The 21439-nt window shown below is 39.5% G+C and overlaps 1 protein-coding gene across 5 annotated transcripts in view; it reads left to right on the top strand.

The window, feature by feature from the left end:
* LOC126215035 (general transcription factor 3C polypeptide 3) overlaps nucleotides 1-21439 on the top strand; it is a 33105-nt gene that overhangs the window by 103 nt on the left and 11563 nt on the right. Inside the window, exon 1 of one of the 5 annotated variants that reach the window (XM_049941667.1) lies at nucleotides 18-323. The exons of 2 other annotated variants lie outside the window; for them this stretch is intronic. The gene's annotated coding sequence lies outside the window, so the exon portion shown is untranslated. Of the gene's footprint in view, nucleotides 1-17; nucleotides 324-482; nucleotides 506-7390; nucleotides 7502-21439 lie in introns of those variants that run through there. 2 more of the 5 variants (XM_049941669.1, XM_049941671.1) reach the window with 2 other exon arrangements.

Genomic DNA, 21439 nt, shown 5'->3' with positions numbered 1-21439 from the left:
GTAAGTTTATTTCTAAATTGTGGGTGCATCATGTTAAACTGTTGCGTACAAGTGAATATCCCCACTATAGTGCTGCTGACATGTGGCTTGATCGTTCTCTTAATGTGTTCGCCAAGTTATTTACTTTTTGTTGAAGTTTGTTGTTGGACTTTAGTGTCAGCAGTCGTGATGTAATGCTGAAAAGTGCAGAAGCTTGTGAAAGTCGCGTGCCGTGTATTAAGTCCTTCAAACTAAAATGTCTGAAACCAACAAATGATAATGCAATGAATTTCCAAGAGTGAAAAATGCTTTAATGAATTCATTTGTTGTGAGCAGCAGTCTTGGTAATGGCTCTGATATGCAACTGTCATCGGGCTTTTGTAGTGTGTTGCCCGCCCATCCTTACATCTCCACAGTTGCCCACATATTGCTATAACTTGTTTTCATTTGCTCAAATTTGTAATGAGAATGAAACAGCCAAGAACATTCCGAAGAGTACTAAATTAACTTCTTGATATTACTTGAGGTTACGTTAACTTAATCGTATTTACGTCTTGTGTTAGTGATATTTGTTTGATATCAAATCTCACTATTGTATATATTTCTGTGTTATTTTAGAACTTAAATATTAACAATACACCTCATTCTTTGTTAAACACGAACAAAATTTTTCTGTTCTCCTTTACTGAAGGTCCTTCGTGCCAGATAGTTTCCTCAGAATACAGTGCTCAAAACATTCTTGAACTTGTGTTTAAATTTCTGCACTGCCCTAAGAGTTCAGTAGTGCCCTTGTATCTGAAAACTTTCCGCAAGAGTTTCGTACTAGGAGCTATTTGGCTTCATAGTCCTTAATGCAGACCTTCAGATAGTACTGGTAGTTTTTGTTACAAAGTAATTTGACGATGCTTGCCTTTTTCTATGCATTCAGAAGAAACTATAACAAATAAACCCATTATTGAGTTACGGAGTGATATTTTATGGGAACTGGACTTACATGGATATTATTCTTAGAACATAGAAGGAAAAGTTATGGGGTGCGTGGCCTCTCAACAGATACCCCTCCGTTGTGGTTGCACCTACGGTACGGCCATCTGTATCGCTGAGGCACGCAAGCCTACCCACCAACGGTGGTGCGACCCCCCCCCCCCCCCCCCCCCCCCGCCCAAACCCCTCTCGCCTTAATTCACCAAAATACTCTTCAGAGCCTCGTCTGCCCCAATATACATAGATTTCCAGAATCTACAATGCAGTTTTAGTGCTCATGATGAAAAGTGTGTTAAACATGATAAAAGGCATGAAATATTGCACAAACATGACATTTGTGGGCTCTGTGAAGTATCAAATACACATCTCCCAACATAAAGAGACTAGGGCTGTGCTGCAGATCAGTCTATAAGTATCTCATGCCCAACATAAATAGGCTAGGGATATGCTGCAGATCAGTTGTATCAGTACCTGGTGTTAGAAACATCCTGCATAAACATCTTCCAATTTTAAACAACGGATTAAGAGCAAGCATGTTCACAAATGTTATTAACTGTTGCAGATGTTTCTCTTCTCTTAAGAAGTAGTGCAAATTGTAAATATAGTGTTAGGATTAAAAAAAAAAAAAATACTCGCAAAAGACTTACAGGGTTCAACAGTAGTATGGAAAGAAGCCAAATACTTGAGAACACATGTATTTAACAACTTTACAAAGTGAGTTGTCTTATGGGTAATGTAGTGCATGAAAATACATTAAACTTATTGCTAAAAATTTGTAGGCGTTCATAAAGTGGATTTTAAATAGAAATTGCGACTAATCTACCATCCCCAGTTTTGTATTTCAGATTTTGATATGTAGTTTCCAATATTTGCCAAAACTTAAACTACAGATTTTTAGCTCTTGATGTGCAATTCTTGAGGTTTTGCACACATTCATATGAGGGCGGTCAAAATGAATGTGGCATTCAGAGCTTTGGACAGAGGATTACTTTGTAGTTATGGGTGTTCTTGAGTACTACATCAACCCACTGCTAAGAGTAGTAACCAGCTTACAAATTGCAGGGTTCAATGTTATGTTGACAGGGTACCATGGCCACTTAAAGTTAAGGAAAAATTCACCAGGTCAGATATTTGTGAAATTGTTGCAAAATTTTTCCTAGTCAAAAAGCTTTGTAATAATGTAAAGTACTGTATGAGTAGCAAAGCCACCAATTTTGCATACATTTCTAACCCACCAATTGCCATCCTAAACATGAGAAATGTACTGACCGGGTCGTTTCCAGATCCTGTGTAAACCAACAGGAATAAACTGATGGTTTTCCATTATTTCAACAACAACGGAAATGGATGCAAACTGCACTGGAGCAGGTTGATCACGTTCAGTTTGATTTTTCAACAAAAATGTATTTGACATTTCACAAGTTATCACAAAATTTGTGGAGGCCAAATTGTGTGAGAATGGGATTCTCATTTGTACATTGCAACCTTGCTCTAGCACCTAATTGCTTTGCTGTGCCAGTGACATCACTGCAAAAAAATAGTAGTAGTAGCAGTAGTAATAGTAATAACAATAATAATAATAATAATAATAAAGTCTGCTCAGTTTGTATTTGTCTTCAAAATTGAAAAGTTGTAAAATTTCTCCAGTCCACCTCCATAAGTAAGTGATCAGCATTTCCAACTGCTATGCAGAGGACTTGGGTTTGATTAACACACACACGCACAATCTCCCTGATGGCTGACCTAGATCTCTTGAACAAGGTTCCCCATCGGATCAATCGTCAAATATTGTCATGGTGACACCGCCTCATACAAAGGTCCCTGATCCAAGAAGCCAGATTCTGTCAGCTTTGTACTTTCATTACATGCATGAAAGCTCATGTTGGCATCAATCAAAACGAACTGTTGCAAAAATGTTATCATTATATTGTCAACAAACCAATTCGAAGTGAATAACTATTAAATTTTTCTGTCGTATCTGTCTTAGGCAAAAACGAAGAAAAACACTATTACATTTCAGTCCATAAAAACACACAACAGTAATCATATCTTACACGAACACTGGTGCATAAACGCCCATTACAATAAATCAACACAACTCACTCACGAAACAGCACACACTTCCAACTACTACTCCACAGAATGATTACACAAAGTTAAATGACGGAATATCACACGACACAAACATCATCAGAACTGAACATCCACTACAGGAACACACAACCAAATACAACAACACAACATCAAAAAACACGACCCGACTCAAAAACACAACATGACACACTTATGCCAAAGGTCAAAGCAGACAGGTGGAATCCGATGCTTCTCTTTTCCAGGAATTTCAGTTTCGTTCCTCAATTATATGTCAACAGATAAACAGAATTGTTATGAATTCCAGTAATACTCTTCGATAGGTCTTCATTGTTAGCTGGCTCCATGATGAAATCTTTGTCTTACAGCCAAAGTGAGCAGTTCAGCAACAAAATTATGTTTAACAATGCCTTGGAGATCTTGAAACAGTGTTAACACTTTCTATTCTCCACAATATCTTTGATACAAAATGCTCATAAATGTGTGTAATACTTGCATTATATAATGCTAATTTTTGAATATCCTAGAATGAAGAAGTTTTTGCACCTTAATTCATGAAAATCTTAACTAAAAATTCCAGGTGATTTTTAACTTCTCTGCTGGATACAAAATGAAATACCAGTCTACCAAAGAATCATGTTTTAAACATTACATGAAATTTTCTTTTAAAGTATCAGTTGAATCTTGAACTATCATAAGCATTTATGTAGCCACTATCGTTTGTTGCTTGAAGACTAGTCCCAAAGTGTCTCCATGAAACAAATTACATTTTTAAAATATTACATATTCTTGTACAAAACAATGAGCTCTTTCAAATTATAGATTAAGCTAAGAGTTGAGATGTCCCTTTTATGACATACAGGGCTTCAAAAAAAAGAAAAAAATATTCAAAATCTGTTGGACCATCTTTACTACAAAATATTCTTAAACTAAGTAATTGTAATTCATAGGACTTGGTAACTTAGCTAGTTGTAAGGATCTTTATTATTTTACAACAGAGGCCTTCCTAAGGTTTTTCAGTTTAGAAAAAAATATTGACGATACATGATAAGGTATTTGACCTGGCTAATTATTTCTCAATTTTAAAGTGGCATTGATAACGAGACTGTTCAATCTTGAATTCTGCAGTTTTTAAGTTTGTTAGCACAGTTTGCAGTGAAGTGATGCAGCAACTGTCACAGGGAGATCACTCTTAGGTATTGGTACTACGTAATCATTTGTCAAAGATGATAAAATTCAGTATGCTGCATACTCATTGATAATCCTCACACAAATGAATGTAACATCCTAAGTATTGTACATTAAGAGCTAATTGTTGGCTTCTGCATATCAAATTCCGACATAATGTGAGGCCCAAGTTAGTGTCAAATGCTTCAGTTCACAACAATTGCTCTACATAAGTTGCTGGGTTTGAAACAATTAGAAAATTAACTTACTTTGCATACTTTCATTTACTGATGTAACTTTGAATAATTTTGTTTGCAATTCCATATTTAGACACATGGTATTTATAACACAAAAGACATGCAGTAAAGTTAGTACCTGGTGTCCACCTTTAAACGCCTACTGGCAACAGTTCTGTAGACAGCTCTGTAGCCTTCGGTGCAGAAGAATCCGGGTTTGGCTCTCAGTTCCACCCCAGATTTTTTGAGGCAGGGTGGTCTTAGCCCATATTAGGCAGATGAGGGGCTACTTGAATCAAGAAGCTGCAACATCATGAGGATTCATCTACCGACAGTGACTGCTCTAGAATCTGTCAACATGCTGATGACGTGTCTGACAATCATAGATCGCACCTCATACTGCCTTGTAGGCACCAGTCCACCATTTGGAACAGGCCTAATCCCTGAGTGGTGTTTTTGTCATATAGTTCAGTACTTTGCATTAATCTGTAATTTTTGTTTGGTTCTGGTGTACAGGAAATCAGGTACAGTGGTGTTTAGTGTTTTGAACTTTGTTTCTCACAGTTTTACTCGTCATTTGAAGTTAGACTGTAGTAGAGTGGAATGTATGTGTTGTCAGACACATGGCATTGGGCATGAACCTCTGCTTTGTCCACAGGTAGTCTCACAGTAGTTGTCTTGTTAAAAAAAGAAGTTATTTGTACTCTCATATGGAATTTGTTGTGAGTAATCAGGCACAATTTGAAAATGGTAGTGTTTGTACATATAACACCAGAAACAAAAGTAGTCTCCACTATCTGCAATTTGATGTACACTTGCAACTTGCACGTATAGGACCAACATATACCTCCACAAAATAGGTAATTGGTTACACCTTCCGAGGAACATTTTGCGTATGTTTATAGTCTGAAAAGCTCTAAGGCTTTTGTTTATATTACATAAAGAAAAGGTACACAGGTGTGAGTTAGTAATTTCCATCCATCACTTTTTACACATTATGTTAATAGAAAGGAATTCTTATATGGAATGGGAATTGTCAAGGGGAATTTTCTAAATTTTTCTTTGCTGTCTGTCAGACATTTGGGCCGACCAAAGCGTCCGATCCCACCCGTCGGCTTTGACCCGTGATGTAAGGCTGTTGTGGTGTGTGACGTCACGACGGCGCGGAATTTAGTTTGTGAGAGTGGCGTGTTTGTACGTGTCGTTTTGATGCGATCTGTGGTGCTCTCTGGTGGTGTGTTAGGTGATGTTTTTGGTTTAGTTTGCGAGTGTGGCGTTGTGTGTGAATTTTGGTAAATTGCTTTTTTTATGTCTTTGGTAGGTATGGATATGACTGACGGGGTCAACAGTTTTCGGTTGTCGGCTATGATGGGGGACAGTGCGTTGTCTCTAATAAAATTTCTTCAACTATTCTGATTTTTGGATGAAGTCGTGAAGTTTTCAGTATGTCGTGAAGAAATGAGGCTTACTTAAAGTTCCGGCGTCATGGACCAGGGACGGCTGTATGTGGAGATGTCGTAAGGATAACAGGTCAAGGGAAGTGTTTGATCCCAATGTGTGGCTGTGAATGTTGGTATTGGTATCGGGAGATGTTTTTGAGCTATATAGGACAAGGGAAGTGTTTGATCCCAGTTTATGAGATCGGGAGCTGCTGTTTAGCTATATAGGTCAAGGGAAGTGTCCGATTCCAGATGATATTGTGTTTAGCGGTATTTGGGGAGTTTTATGATGTCAGTTTTTTTCGTGGTTTTGTATGGGGGTGGGTGTCTAAATTTGTTTGTATTTAGTTTGTCCCGAGCTTGTTCCGTTAGTGTCATTAGGATTTTTGTGGAACATTTGTGTGTTTGTTTTTTGATGTATTTTTGTCCTCATAATGTGTACGTAACGACTTTATATGCGCCATATTGGAATCGTGGTTTATGGTCGTTTCCGCCATATTTGTGATGTCATGGGTTACAGCAGACGGGCGGGATCGGACGCTTCCGTATTTCCAGACATTTTATATCACTGGGTTCAAAAATTTTTGTTGCAGCATTCTGCTGAAGACAACCTTAATTTGGAGTAATGAATGCAATTTTTCCTTCTGGTATTGTAATTATGTATATCACTGTTCATTTTAAACTGTAGTGGATTATTTATCCTGAACGTCATGAGGGAATAAATATACTATGAAGCAGAAGTCAGAATGTCCAACTCCTTAAACAGATTTCTACAGGATGATCGTGGGCAAGCACTACATTTTATTCTTACGGCACATTTTTGCGCTGAATACTTCTTTCTTATAGATGAGTTACCCCAGACCATTATTCAATACGACATTACTGAATGAAAATATGTCTGCTTAATGATTTGTCTCCCAGGATTTGCAATGATTCTAAGTGCAAATGTAGCCAAACTAAATTGTTAAAAGTATTCAAAAATTTTCCAATTTAAATATTCAGTGATATGGAGATCTAAGAATTTTGAAGTTGCCACACTATTTATTATTTCCTCACCATGTGTCTCACATATCATTGATGTACCTCTAGATGTGCAGATATGAGTATGTTGCATCTTTTTAAAATTGAGGACGAGACCTATCAGTGTTACTTTTAAGACATTGTTTACCATTTTTTCCATTTCTGTATGTGCTCCTGGATTGATTACAATACTAGTGTCATCTGCAAAAAGAACTAATTATGCTATTATGCTTGTTGTGTATTAGACTAAAGATCATTTACGTATATGAGGAACAACAGTGAACCTAAGATTGGGAAACTCCCATACATGACTTTTCCCTAATCAGAATTAAGACTCGTCACTATTTTGATTAAATGACTAATTTCTGCATTCTTTTGGTTATATTTGACATTATCCATTGGTTGGCTATATCATCAATTTGCACTGTCAAATGCCGTATATAGGTCACAGAAAATACCAGCTGGTGATATTTTATTATTTAATGGATGTAATATCTGGTGAGGGAACATATTAACGGCATTCTCAGTAGCACAACCCTTCTGAGAACCAAACCGTGATTTGCTGAGGATATTGTCGTTTCTAAGGTGAGATATTATTCTAGAATACATTACCTTCTCAAAAATTTTGGAAAATGAGATTGAAAGTGAAACATGTAGGTAGTTATTGACATCTTTCTTAAAGATGTTTTTAACAACAGCATATTTCTATCTCATAAAAAATGCCTGGAGTTAGTGAGACATTACACATTTCGGATAAGACCGGGTTTATTATGTAGTATCAAATCTTTAGTACTCAATTGGAAACGCCGTCAAAACCACATGCACTTTTATTTTTGAGAGAATGTATAATTTTCTTAATTCCAGAAGGATAAGTTGGTGATGCATTCAGATGATTCAGTTTTGTGTGAGTTACATTTTCAATATACTGCTGTGATTTTTCTCCTGAACTGTTTGTCCCTATGCTTTCTACTTTGTTTAAGAAATGATTATTAAGTATGTTTGCTACTTGTGACTCATGATTTATAGCCTGTGTTCTCTTCATGTCTGAACTTTTTGTCAGCACATTTCATTTCTGTGAAAGATTACATTTGAGACAAATACTTTTAGAAAAGACTTTGTAACATTTACATTTAGTATTAACAAATTTCTCTTTCAGAAGTACTTTTCTTGCCGGTGTCGGTCTGCATTTTACGTCTTCCCTACCTCAGCCATCATCAATTACTTTTCTGCTTAAATACAGTACTAAAACATATCTACAACTTTTAGTGTTTCAATTTGTAATCTAATCCCCTCAGCATTGCCTGATTTAATTCGAGTACATTCCTCCACCTTTAATTTACTTTTTGTATGTTCGTCTTATAACGTCCTTTCAAGACTCCATCCATTCTGCTCAACTTTTCTTTCAAGACTTTCTCTGTCCCTGACAAGATTATAGCATAGAGTTTTAATTCTTTCTGCGAATTTTTCTGTGGTTTCTTGTGCTGCTTGATCAGTGTGAAAATTGAATAATATTGGGGATAGTCTACAACCGTGTTTTACTCCATTCTCAACCAGTCCTTCCCTTTCGTGTTCCTCATCTCTTATAACTTCAGCCTGGTTTTTGTACAAGCTGCATACATAACCATTCGCTGTTGCATTTTACCCTGCTGCCTTCAGAATTTCAAAGAGTGTAGTCTTGTACCATTGCGAAAAGCATTTACAACTGGTATAAATATGTGTATCTCTTATGATAAATTGTAAGGTCAGATACAATAACATGAAGTTGTTCCATTGTATTGCACTTAAATGAACATCCTTGACTTGTTTACTAATCCTGGAGATCTCTCTCTTTGCGATCCACGGGATAAGACTAAAGTAATTTAATATGTGTGCCTCCTGGCCACGCATAAATTATCCCCTCCGGGCTGGTGTTAGTGCCTTCTGTAGTCTGATTGTACAGCTTGGCAGCTTTAGGTACTTACATTTCATTGAGAAATTTGTTCCTGACAAAAATAAGTTCTCTCATTGTTATTTGTTGGTGAGTAGGTCTGTTTGCCATTGCTATGACTTTAATTTATTGTCCAAATGTCATTGTTTGGAAGTTGTGCATTTGTCTTCTGCATAATTTCAAAGGCAATATTTTGGTGCATATAGGCTGTAATGCATTTCACACACTCTAATAATAGACTGATTACTATATTTAATTGCTTCTTTGGGTGTACTTGATATTGTGAACAACACGCGTAGTGTGTAGTCTACACATTATTGTAGTAAATTTAGCTTTTTTGAGAAGGTGAGTGGTGAGTATTTGTACAGTGTTGTGTGTTTGTGTCTTTAAGTGTGATAGTATACCTCTCAGCGTATTTCTTGTGGTAATCTGTGATACATCAGTTCGTTTAGGTTAGGGTGTAAGAGGACAATTTGGTTGAGCATTGGCAGAGTCAGTGAATATATATCAGAAATAAAGGCTGTGGTAACATATTGATTTGTAGCATAGTCTTAGTGCTAATTTCATTTTTCCATTATAACTAACTACAACTGAAATGTAAAGTCAGAAAAGCTGTTTTATATAGCAAACAAATATGAATTTATTAGTGCTTTTTATGTTGTTGTTGTTGTCTTCAGTCCTGAGACTGGTTTGATGCAGCTCTCCATGCTACTCTATCCTGTGAAAGCTTCATCTCCCAGTACCTACTGCAGCCTACATCCTTCTGGATCTGCTTGGTGTATTCATCTCTTGGTCTCCCTCCACAATTTTTACCCTCCACACTGCCCTACAATACTAAATTGGTGATCCCTTGATGCCTAATAATATATGCTACCAACTGATCCCTTCTTCTAGTCAAGTTGTGCCACAAGCTCCTCTTCTTCCCAATTCTATTCAATACCTCCTCATTAGTTATGTGATCTACCCATCTAATCTTCAGCATTCTTCTGTAGCACCACATTTCGAAAGCTTCTATTCTCTTCTTGTCTAAACTATTTATCGTCCACGTTTCACTTCCATAGATGGCTACACTCCATACAAATACTTTCAGAAACGACTTCCTGACATTTAAATCTATATTCAATGTTAACAAATTTTTCTTCTTCAGAAACGCTTTCCTTGCAATTTCCAGTCTACATTTTATATCCCCTCTACTTTGACCATCATCAGTTATTTTGCTCCCCAAATAGCAAAACCCCTTTACTACTTAAAAGTGTCGCATTTCCTAATCTAATTCCCTCAGCATCACCCGACTTAATTCGACTACATTCCATTATCCTTGTTTTGCTTTTGTTGATGTTCATCTTATACCCACCTTTCAAGACACTGGCCATTCCGTTAAACTGCTCTTCCAAGTCCTTTGCTGTCTCTGACAGAATTACAATGTCATCGGCGAACCTCAAAGTTATTATTTCTTCTCCATAGATTTTAATACCTAATCCGAACTTTTCTTTTGTTTCCTTTATTGCTTGCTCAATATACAGATTGAACAACATCGGGGATAGGCTACAACCCTGTCTCACTCCCTTCCCAAACACTGCTTCCCTTTCATTTCCCTCGACTCTTATAACTGCCATCTAGTTTCTGTACAAATTGTAAATAGCCTTTCGCTCCCTGTATTTTACCCCTGCCACCATCAGAATTTGAAAGAGTGTATTCCAATCAACATTGTCAAAAGCTTTCTCTAAATCTACAAATGCTAGAAACGTAGGTTTGCATTTCCTTAATCTTTCTTCTAAGATAAGTCGTAGGGTCAGTATTGCCTCACGTGTTCCAACATTTCTACGGAATCCAAACTGATCTTCCCCAGGGTTGGCTTCTATCAGTTTTTCCATTCGTCTGTAAAGAATTCGCGTTAGTATTTTGCAGCTGTGACTTATTAAACTGATAGTTCGGTAATTTTCACATCTGTCAAACACCTGCTTTCTTTGGGATTGGAATTATTATATTCTTCTTGAAGTCTGAGGGAATTTCGCCTGTCTCATACATCTTGCTCACCTGATGGTAGAGTTTTGTCAGGACGGGCTCTCCCAAGGCTGTCAGTAGTTCTAATGGAATGTTGTCTACTCTGGGGGCCTTGTTTCGACTGAGGTCGTTCAGTGCTCTTCACGCAGTATTGTATCTCCCATTTCATCTTCATCTACATCCTCTTCCATTTCCATAATATTGTCCTCAAGTACATCGCCCTTGTATAGACCTTCTATATACTCCTTCCACCTTTCTGCTTTCCCTTCTTTGCTTAGAACTGGGTTTCCATCTGAGCTCTTGATGTTCATACAAGTGGTTCTCTTATCTCCAAAGGTCTCTTTAATTTTCCTGTAGGCAGTATCTATTTTACCCCTAGTGAGATAAGCCTCTACATCCTTACATTTGTCCTCTAGCCATCTCTGCTTAGCCATTTTGCACTTCCTGTCGATCTCATTTTTGAGACGTTTGTATTCCTTTTTGCCTGCTTCATTTACTGCATTTTTATATTTTCTCCTTTCATCAATTAAATTCAATATTTCTTCTGTTACCCAAGGATTTCTACTAGCCCTCGTCTTTTTACCTATTTGATCCTCTGCTGCCTTCACTATTTCATCCCTCAAAGCTACCCATTCTTCTTCTACTGTATTTCTTTCCCCCCATTCCTGTCAATTGCTCCCTTATGCTCTCCCTGAAACTCTGTACTACCTCTGGTTCTTTCAGTTTATCCAGGTCCCATCTCCTTAAATTCCCACCTTTTTGCAATTTCTTCAGTTTTAATCTACAGTTCATAACCAATAGAGTGTGGTCAGAGTCCACATCTGTCTCTGGAAATGTCTTACAATTTAAAACCTGGTTCCTAAACCTCTGTCTTACGATTATATGATCTATCTGATACCTTTCAGTATCTCCAGGGTTCTCCCATGTATACAACCTTCTTTCATGATTCTTAAACCAAGTGTTAGCTATGATTAAGTTATGCTCTGTGCAAAATTCTACCAGGCGGCTTCCTCTTTCATTTCTTAGCCCCAATCCATATTCACTTACTATGTTTCCTTCTCTTCCTTTTCCTACTGTCGAATTCCAGTCACCCGTAACTATTACATTTTCGTCTCCCTTCACTACCTGAATAATTTCTTTTATCTCATCATACATTTCATCAATTTCTTCATCATCCGCAGAGCTAGGTGGCATATATACTTGTACGACTGTAGTAGGCGTAGGCTTCGTGTCTATCTTGGCCACAGTAATGCGTTCACTATGCTGTTTGTAGTAGCTTACCCGCACCCCTATTTTATTATTCATTATTAAACCTACTCCTGCAGTTGTCTTGTGACAGCCAGAGCGAGAGCACCAGCAGCAGCGAGTACTGTTTGTATAAAGCGTTTATTTTGCATTTTGTTTACGACCTTCCACTAAGGAAGGGATTCTATTTGTGTTTATCTGCTCTGCATAGAAACTAACAGTTCTTGATCGTTAGGAGAGAAATTTATTTTGTACTTATTTGCTGCGCTTAGCTTTTAAATAGTTTTTCTGGGAAAACCTAGCGTAGTTTTCGCGTCTCGTATTTCAGTGAGTGTTTCTTGATTATCAGAGTAGCTCATCAGAAGATCATCTTGGGAATTTGTCACCGTATAGAGTAGGGTAAACATAGACATGTGTAGGGACTGTGGTTGTTGTGAGCGGACGCAAGGAGAATTGGCCACTCTTCGGGGGCAGGTGGAGGCTTTGTCTGTTAGGCTCATCGAGCTCGAGGCGCAGGCGTCGGCTCGTAGTGGCGTTGGGGCAACTGTGGTGAGACCTATGCCTACTTCGGTGGCCTTGGAATCACATGGAACCCCTGATGTCGCTGCGTCTTCTGGCAGTGAGCATCTTACCGGTCAGCCATCACTCCAGGGTGAATGGCGGACAGTGGTGGGCTCGCGCGTGCCTGGCCGAAAGGCGAAGGTGGGATCTGGCCGCGTGGCAGCTGCCTTACCCCTTTCCAACAGCTACGGGGTGCTTCCTAGTGGTGATGACATCGTTTCCGAGCCACCACAGGGTGCCTCGCCTGTTGGGCCAGTGGCTGATTCTCCGGCAAGGTCCCGACAGTCACAGAGGGTGGGCCTATTAGTTATAGGGAGCTCCAACGTTAGGCGGGTTATGGAGCCCCTCAGGAAAATAGCGGGTAGGTCGGGGAAGAATGCTAGTGTGCACTCGGTGTGCTTGCCGGGGGGTCTCGTCCGTAATGTGGAGGAGGCCCTTCCGGCAGCTATTGAACGCACTGGGTGTGACCGGCTGCAGATAGTAGCACATGTCGGAACGAATGACGCCTGCCGCTTGGGTTCTGAGGCCATCCTTGGTTCCTTCCGGCGGCTGGCTGATTTGGTGAAGACAACCAGCATCGCACGCGGAGTGCAAGCTGAGCTTAATATCTGCAGCATAGTGCCCAGAGTCGATCGCGGTCCTCTGGTTTGGAGCCGTGTGGAGGGTCTAAACCAGAGGCTCAGACGACTCTGCGACTATAATGGTTGCAAATTCATCGACCTCCGTTATTGGGTGGAGAACTGTAGGGCCCCCCTAGACAGGTCAGGCGTGCACTACACACCGGAAGCAGCTACTAGGGTAGCAGAGTACGTTTGGCGTGCACACGGGGGTTTTTTAGGTTAGAGGGACCCCCCCTTGGGCGAAACGATAAAATACCTGACGGCTTACCAGAGAGAACATCAGCATCGTTGATAAAGAACGTCCGTCCTCAGAGACCAAAAACAGGAAAAGTTAACGTAATATTGGTAAACTGCAGGAGTATCCAGGGCAAGGTTCCTGAATTAGTATCGCTTATTGAAGGAAATAGTGCGCATATAGTATTAGGAACGGAAAGTTGGTTAAAACCGGAAGTGAACAGTAACGAAATCCTAGACACAGAATGGAATATATACCGCAAGGATAGGATAAACGCCAATGGTGGAGGAGTATTTATAGCAGTAAAGAATTCAATAATATCCAGTGAAGTTATTAGCGAATGCGAATGTGAAATAATCTGGGTTAAGTTAAGTATCAAAGGTGGGTCAGATATGATAGTCGGATGCTTCTATAGACCACCTGCATCAGCAACCGTAGTAGTTGAGCGCCTCAGAGAGAACCTGCAGAACGTCGTGAAGAAGTTTCGTGATCATACTATTGTAATAGGGGGAGACTTCAATCTACCAGGTATAGAATGGGATAGTCACACAATCAGAACTGGAGCCAGGGACAGAGACTCTTGTGACATTATCCTGACTGCCTTGTCCGAGAATTACTTCGAGCAGATAGTTAGAGAACCAACTCGTGAAGCTAACGTTTTAGACCTCATAGCAACAAATAGACCGGAACTTTTCGACTCCGTGAATGTAGAAGAGGGTATCAGCGATCATAAGTCAGTGGTTGCATCAATGACTACAAGTGTAATAAGAAATGCCAAGAAAGGAAGGAAAATATATTTGCTTAACAAGAGTGATAGGGCACAAATCGCAGAATATCTGAGTGACCACCATCAAACGTTCATTTCTGAGAAAGAGGATGTGGAACAAAAATGGAAAAAATTCAGAAACATCGTCCAGTACGCCTTAGATAAGTTCGTACCGACTAAGGTCCAAAGCGAGGGGAAAGATCCACCGTGGTATAACAATCATGTACGAAAGGTACTACGGAAACAAAGAAAGCTTCATCATAGGTTTAAGAGTAGTCGAATCATAGCTGATAAGGAAAAGCTGAACGAAGCGAAAAAGAGCGTAAAGAGAGCAATGAGAGAAGCATTCAACGAATTCGAACATAAAACATTGGCAAACAATCTAAACAAGAACCCTAAAAAGTTTTGGTCATATGTAAAATCGGTAAGCGGATCTAAATCCCCTATTCAGTCACTCGTTGACCACGATGGCACCGAAACAGAGGACGACCGAAGAAAGGCAGAAATACTGAATTCAGTGTTCCGAAACTGTTTCACTGCGGAAAATCGTAACACGGTCCCTGACTTCAGCCGTCGCACGGACGCCAAAATGGAAAATATTGAAATAAACGATATCGGAATTGAAAAACAACTGCTATCACTTAGTAGCGGAAAAGCATCCGGACCAGACGAGATACCCGTAAGATTCTACAGTGATTATGCTAAAGAACTTGCCCCCTTTCTATCAGCAATTTATCGTAGATCTCTGGAAGAACGTAAAGTACCTAGCGACTGGAAGAAAGCGCAGGTCGTTCCCATTTTCAAGAAGGGTCATAAATCAGATGCGAATAATTATAGGCCTATTTCGCTTACGTCAATCTGTTGTAGAATAATGGAACATGTTTTATGTTCTCGTATTATGACGTTCTTAGATAATACAAATCTCCTTCATCATAACCAACATGGATTCCGCAAACAGAGATCATGTGAAACTCAGCTCGCCCTATTTGTCCAAGAAATTCACAGTGCCGTAGACACTGGCGAGCAGATTGATGCCGTATTCCTGGACTTCAGGAAGGCATTTGATACGGTTCCGCACTTACGTTTAGTGAAAAAAATACGAGCTTACGGAATATCGGACCAGGTTTGTGATTGGATTCAGGATTTCCTAGAAGAAAGAACACAACATGTCATTCTTAACGGTTCAAAATCTGCAGATGTAGAGGTAATTTCGGGAGTACCGCAAGGAAGCGTGATAGGACCTTTATTGTTTACAATATACATAAATGACTTAGTTGACAACATCGGTAGCTCCGTGAGGCTATTTGCAGATGACACGGTTGTCTACAAGAAAGTAGCAACATCAGAAGACTCGTACGTACTCCAGGAAGACCTGCAGAGGATTAATGAATGGTGCGACAGCTGGCAGCTTTCCCTAAACGTAGATAAATGTAATATAATGCGCATACATAGGGGCAGAAATCCATTCCAGTACGATTATGCCATAGGTGGTAAATCATTGGAAGCGGTAACGACCGTAAAATACTTAGGAGTTACTATCCGGAGCGATCTGAAGTGGAATGATCACATAAAACAAATAGTGGGAAAAGCAGGCGCCAGGTTGAGATTCATAGGAAGAATTCTAAGAAAATGTGACTCATCGACAAAAGAAGTAGCTTACAAAACGCTTGTTCGTCCGATTCTTGAGTATTGCTCATCTGTATGGGACCCTTACCAGGTTGGATTAATAGAAGAGATATACATGATCCAGCGAAAAGCAGCGCGATTCGTCATGGGGACATTTAGTCAGCGCGAGAGCGTTACGGAGATGCTGAACAAGCTCCAGTGGCGGACACTTCAAGAAAGGCGTTACGCAATACGGAGAGGTTTATTATCGAAATTACGAGAGAGCACATTCCGGGAAGAGATGGGCAACATATTACTACCGCCCACATATATCTCGCGTAATGATCACAACGAAAAGATCCGAGAAATTAGAGCAAATACGGAGACTTACAAGCAGTCGTTCTTCCCACGCACAATTCGTGAATGGAACAGGGAAGGGGGGATCAGATAGTGGTACAATAAGTACCCTCCGCCACACACCGTAAGGTGGCTCGCGGAGTATAGATGTAGATGTAGATGTAGATGTACCCCTATTTGATTTTGTATTTATAACCTTGTATTCACCTGACCAAACGTCTTGTTCCTCCTGCCACCGAACATTTTATGTACATGTTATGAATTAAATATGAAAAACACAGAAGGGGAGGGGAGGGTGGTGAAGGAAGATTATCAGTGTTTGAGATGATGATAATAGCGACTGAAATCCAGTGTAGGTTCATAACCCAATTCTCTTGGGTATCACCAAGGGATTCACCAAGTTTATTTTTGCCATCCGATGGACTGGTCATCAACCATTTTATTTGCTCTCAGTTCATGAGACATTACATTGTGGTTGACAATTTAACCCAGGACATTGGCACAAAGTTAGATGATAAGAAATTTTAGGCGACTGCCTTTCCTTCCTTCCTGACCATATACTGAAAGAAACTTTCTCCTATAGGATTTGGGACTGCCACCTCTGAATCTAGTTCAAACAGTGGACACAGTAAGCAGATTCAGAAGGATGCAGGTTGGAATATCAAAAATGTAAGGAAAAGATAGATTGCTATTTTCTTTAAAGATGACTCGTTAAGTTGCAGACAGACTCTACTAAAAAACAATTACACATAAGATTTTTGGCCACAGCCTTTGTTAAAGAAAGGAGACACATTCATTTACACAAGTAAGCACAGCCTCCCCCCCTCCCCCACACACACACCCATGACTTCCATCTCTGGCAGCTCAGACAAGAATGCAACTGTCACATAAAATGGGAGCAGCAATTCGGACGAGCTGGGAAAGGGGAAGGGATAGCAGTATGTGGGTGGGAAGAGAGAATAGCACTGTCTGGCAGAGTGTGCAGGGACTAAACTGCCAAAGGCGCAGCATCGGGAAGCTGTGGGGCAGTGAGATGGGGTTGGGGGAGAGGGGAAAGGGGATGAAAACAGGGCAAAAAAGGAGAGGATCAGGGAAAAATGAACGGGTGCGTTGACAGAGGGCAGCACACAAAGAGGGTGGGAGATGAGAATAGGGAGTTGATAGGATGGAAGGATTGGAACTTTTGGGTGGAAAGGTGGGGAATCTAGTCCCCATTATACAGGGTGTATTAAAAAAGAATCATTTGGTTTGGCATGTCTATATTTCTGAAACTAATAAACATATACAGCGAATTTTGTTTTTGATGAATGGGAAGCTGAAGAATTTTTTTTTCATAAGTGTTCAATAAACCCTCCTTGAGTTGCACTGCATATGTCAGTGGGGTATTCAAGTTTGTTCTACACTGCAGTGAGCATGTTTTGAGTTACAGTTTCCACGGCTGCTGTTATGCAATGTCTCAGTTGATTCATTGTCTTTTATAAATCCCCACAAGAAATAATCACATACAGTCAGGTCTGGTGACCTTTGAGGCCAATGCTGTAAGGCTGAATCATTTGGTGAAGTGTAACCGCCCCACCAATCAGTAAGCCTTTGATTTAAAAATTCCCGCCCTTCCAGATGCCAGTGTGATGGTGTCCCATCCTGTTGGTAAGTGAAGTCATTCGAATAAGTCTCCAATTGTGGAAAAGAAAGGTCTCGAGTATATTGAGATATGTGCTTCCTGTAACAGTATTCTTGGCAAAGAAAAATGGACCATACACCTTTTCCTGTGAAAATTCACAAACCACATTAAATTTTGGACAGTTCTGCTCATGTTGTACAAGGTCATGTGGTTATTCCGTACCCCATATTCTCACATCATGATGGTTCACCTTTCTATTTAAATGGAATGTTGCCTGGTTACTAAACAGTAAGTGTGGAAGAAAACTGTCATCCTCCATCTTGCAAGAATGAACTTCCAGAACTCCACACGTTGTTGTATGTCATCTTCATGAAGAGCTTACAGTAGCTGAATTTTGTATGGTTTCATGTGTAAATGTCTATGCAACACACACCAGCCAGACATCGGGGGCATGTTGAGCTGTCGAGTTGCATGGTGAACGGATTTCTTTGGACTCCTTGTGAAACTATGGCATATGCTTTTGACGTCTGTGTCAGACACTTGGGGACGGCCTGATGATTTGCCTTGACACAAAGAACGTGTTTCTCGGAGTTGTTCAGGCCAATGTCTAATGTTCTGTGCCGTAGGAGGACCCACACCATACCTAGTACAAAAGTCACGCTGAACATTTAGACTAGATTCACGCTAATCTGGCCATTTCTAGCACATATGGCTGCCGAATTAGCAGAAGTGTTTGAATATTGAGTGTCTTAAATTTATTTTATTAATTTATTTATTTTTTTATTTATTTATTTTGGAAACATAGGGGATATATTGTACCGTACTTTATTAAACTGAAGGATACAATTTTAAAACATAGAGGATATACTTTAATAAATCCAAAAGTACATTAATTTTCAAAGAAAACTCAGTCCTTGAGTGTATACTGTACATAATTATACACTCATATCACTCAATGTGAAACATGTCCCTAATTTTTAACTGTTGCAATGATGATACATGATGTTGGGATGCTTTATCACACAACCGCTTTGCAAGCATTACGTCGGTAATGCATGTATCTGGTTGTTGCATAATGTACTCCAGGAAGACCCCGGCATCTTCAGCACCAGCATTGTGAGAAATCTTCATGCTCTCTTCTCCTGTGTCCTCTTCTTCATTGCTTTCTTGCACGCTTTTGATTATTTCTTCATTTGTTAAAGTTTGATCCGTATCACAGTTTTCCTTGTTCAGCCACTTCACCATCTTCACCATCAGTTTCTTCTCCTCCTGAAAGGTTGTGGAATATGTAAGTGTACAAAGTTATTGATAATTCTGAATTGACTGACTCATCGCGTTCACTGACTATTGGACCCAACTCGGCATCAATGGATGGCCACAATTTTCTCCAGCTCTTCATTATGGTAGTGCTCTCCCCTTTCCTCATGCTTCAGCTGCTTGGAAAACATCATCACATTTGTTAATTGCTTTCCACGCCTTCAGCATAGTCTCGATAGAGTCATTTTCACTTTCGTTCAGCAAGGAGACAAGAAGTGAATGTCGGTAATGATGTTTGATTGGTTTAAAAATCTCCTAGTCCATGGGCTGAATTATGGCTGTCACTTTGGGTGGGAGAAAGAGTGCTTGTATACCATTGGACTTTAGAGAAACATCTGAAGGATGACTAGGAGCATTGTCAGTTATAAGGATAACTTTCAGTGGAAGATTTTTCTTCTTTAGCTCTTTTCTCACTGTTGGTACAAACGTTTCATGGAACCTCAGAGAGAATATTTTTCTGTCCATCCATGCTTTCTTCTGAGTGCAGTACTGCACTGGTAGAGTATTTATGTCAATGTGTTGAAAACAACATGGATGTTGAGATTTTCCAGTTACCATAAGCGGTAGTTTAAGACTCCCATTTGCATTACATTATGCCATTAATGTTACACACTGTTTCTGTTGCTTGTAACTATTAGCTTCCTTCTCGTTCTTGGCAGCTAATGTTTTTGAAGGAAGCATCTTGTAAAAGTTGTTTCATCAGCATTACACAAAGCATCAGCAGCTAAATCTTCTTCCTCTATTATTTTCCATATCTTGCTTACAAACTCATCAGCATCCTTATCATTAGCTGAGTGACTTTCCCTGGTGACTGTCAGCTGCCGAATGCCATGTCGTTTTTTCTAGTTTGATAGCCAACCTACGCTCACTGCAAACAAGTTACTACCGCCAAGTTGTTTGTTAAACGCAGCTGCTGTTTCCTTTACAATTGGGCCACTGACTGGAATTCCTTTACTGCGTTGTTGTACGAACCATCTATAAACAGCTACATCCAGTTCTTCATTCTCACTCTTTCGCATATCCTTCTGTTTTCCCAACTCACTATCCATTTGTGTTGAGTACTGTCGAATAACATCTTCTTTCTTTTTGATGTCATAAATAGTTGCTTGTCCAACACTGAACTGAGCAGTAATGGCTTTCTGTGAAGAATCTCGATTTCACTAATCTAAAATTTCGAGTTTCTGCTTGAGGTCTAGCGTAACGTGTTTCCTTCTAGAAGACTTGATTCCAAACCTTAAAGAAAGCTACAATTTCAAATACAGTATATAAAGCATTGTTTAACTAAACATTGTTGCACATAATTCATTGTGCATGTGTTTTTTGATGTGCGCTGGATTTCTGAGAGGTTAGCGTACTGAGGGCTGGATTAATGAGAGTCTAGTGTATTATTGACCTGAACTGTGCAAAACTCTGTTGTTCCGACACCATTTTTCCTAGAACTGAGGTGGGCGTGCACTGCTGCTACCTAGTGGGGACCATGTAAAATTTGTGAATTTGCTCTTTCCAACAGTACGTTGTTTGCACACACATCTCAAACAACAGAATAGCTGTGACTTTTTTTAAATTCAGATAATTCTTTTTGATATGCCGTGTATGTGGCTTACAGAGTTGGGTAACTGACATTTAATGTTAAACTTGGAACACTGCACTCTTGCAGTTTCTTTGTCTTTAGTCGATAAGTAGAAACACCTGTGCCACTATAATTTAGAGGGTGTATTGTGTGGTTCAAGATTCAAGTATCTTTTTCTGATTTTAAATCACAGTAAAAAGAGTATTAAATTCTGCATAAACTCCCAGCTAATTCATACTCCGTGGTATCGTCAGGCATACCATTATTCATTTAGTCTGTAGACAACCCACAGTTGTGGCACAAGTGTGATAGGGCCATCCTCCATAAACGTCAAACCACCCTCCTCCCCTCTTACCTCCCCCTTGCTGAAATCTTGCCTGTGGTGACATATTGGCCTGTACTGTAGTCTAGAGGCATATATGTGTCACTGGTTATATTTTATCCATGTTTAATGTACGTCATTGTAATATGTGGGCCCTGTTTCGTGATTGGTTCATCCTTTTCTGATTTTGGTACTGAGCTGTCTTACCCAACATTCGTTTCATATTAAATGCATTTTTCTTAATAAATACTAAAACTGCAAAGTAAATTCAATAACACTGTGTTGTAAAGCAGAAAAATCTCAAAGTATTTTGGTGCCCAATACATGCATACATACAGGGTCTTCCAGAAGGAATAGTAACTTTTTAGGAGGT

The sequence above is a fragment of the Schistocerca nitens genome, chromosome 12, assembly GCF_023898315.1.
Source record: "Schistocerca nitens isolate TAMUIC-IGC-003100 chromosome 12, iqSchNite1.1, whole genome shotgun sequence".
Lineage (NCBI taxonomy): Eukaryota > Metazoa > Arthropoda > Insecta > Orthoptera > Acrididae > Schistocerca > Schistocerca nitens.
The sequence above is the reverse complement of the archived record's forward strand: the minus strand, read 5'-3'. Positions and strand labels throughout refer to the sequence as shown.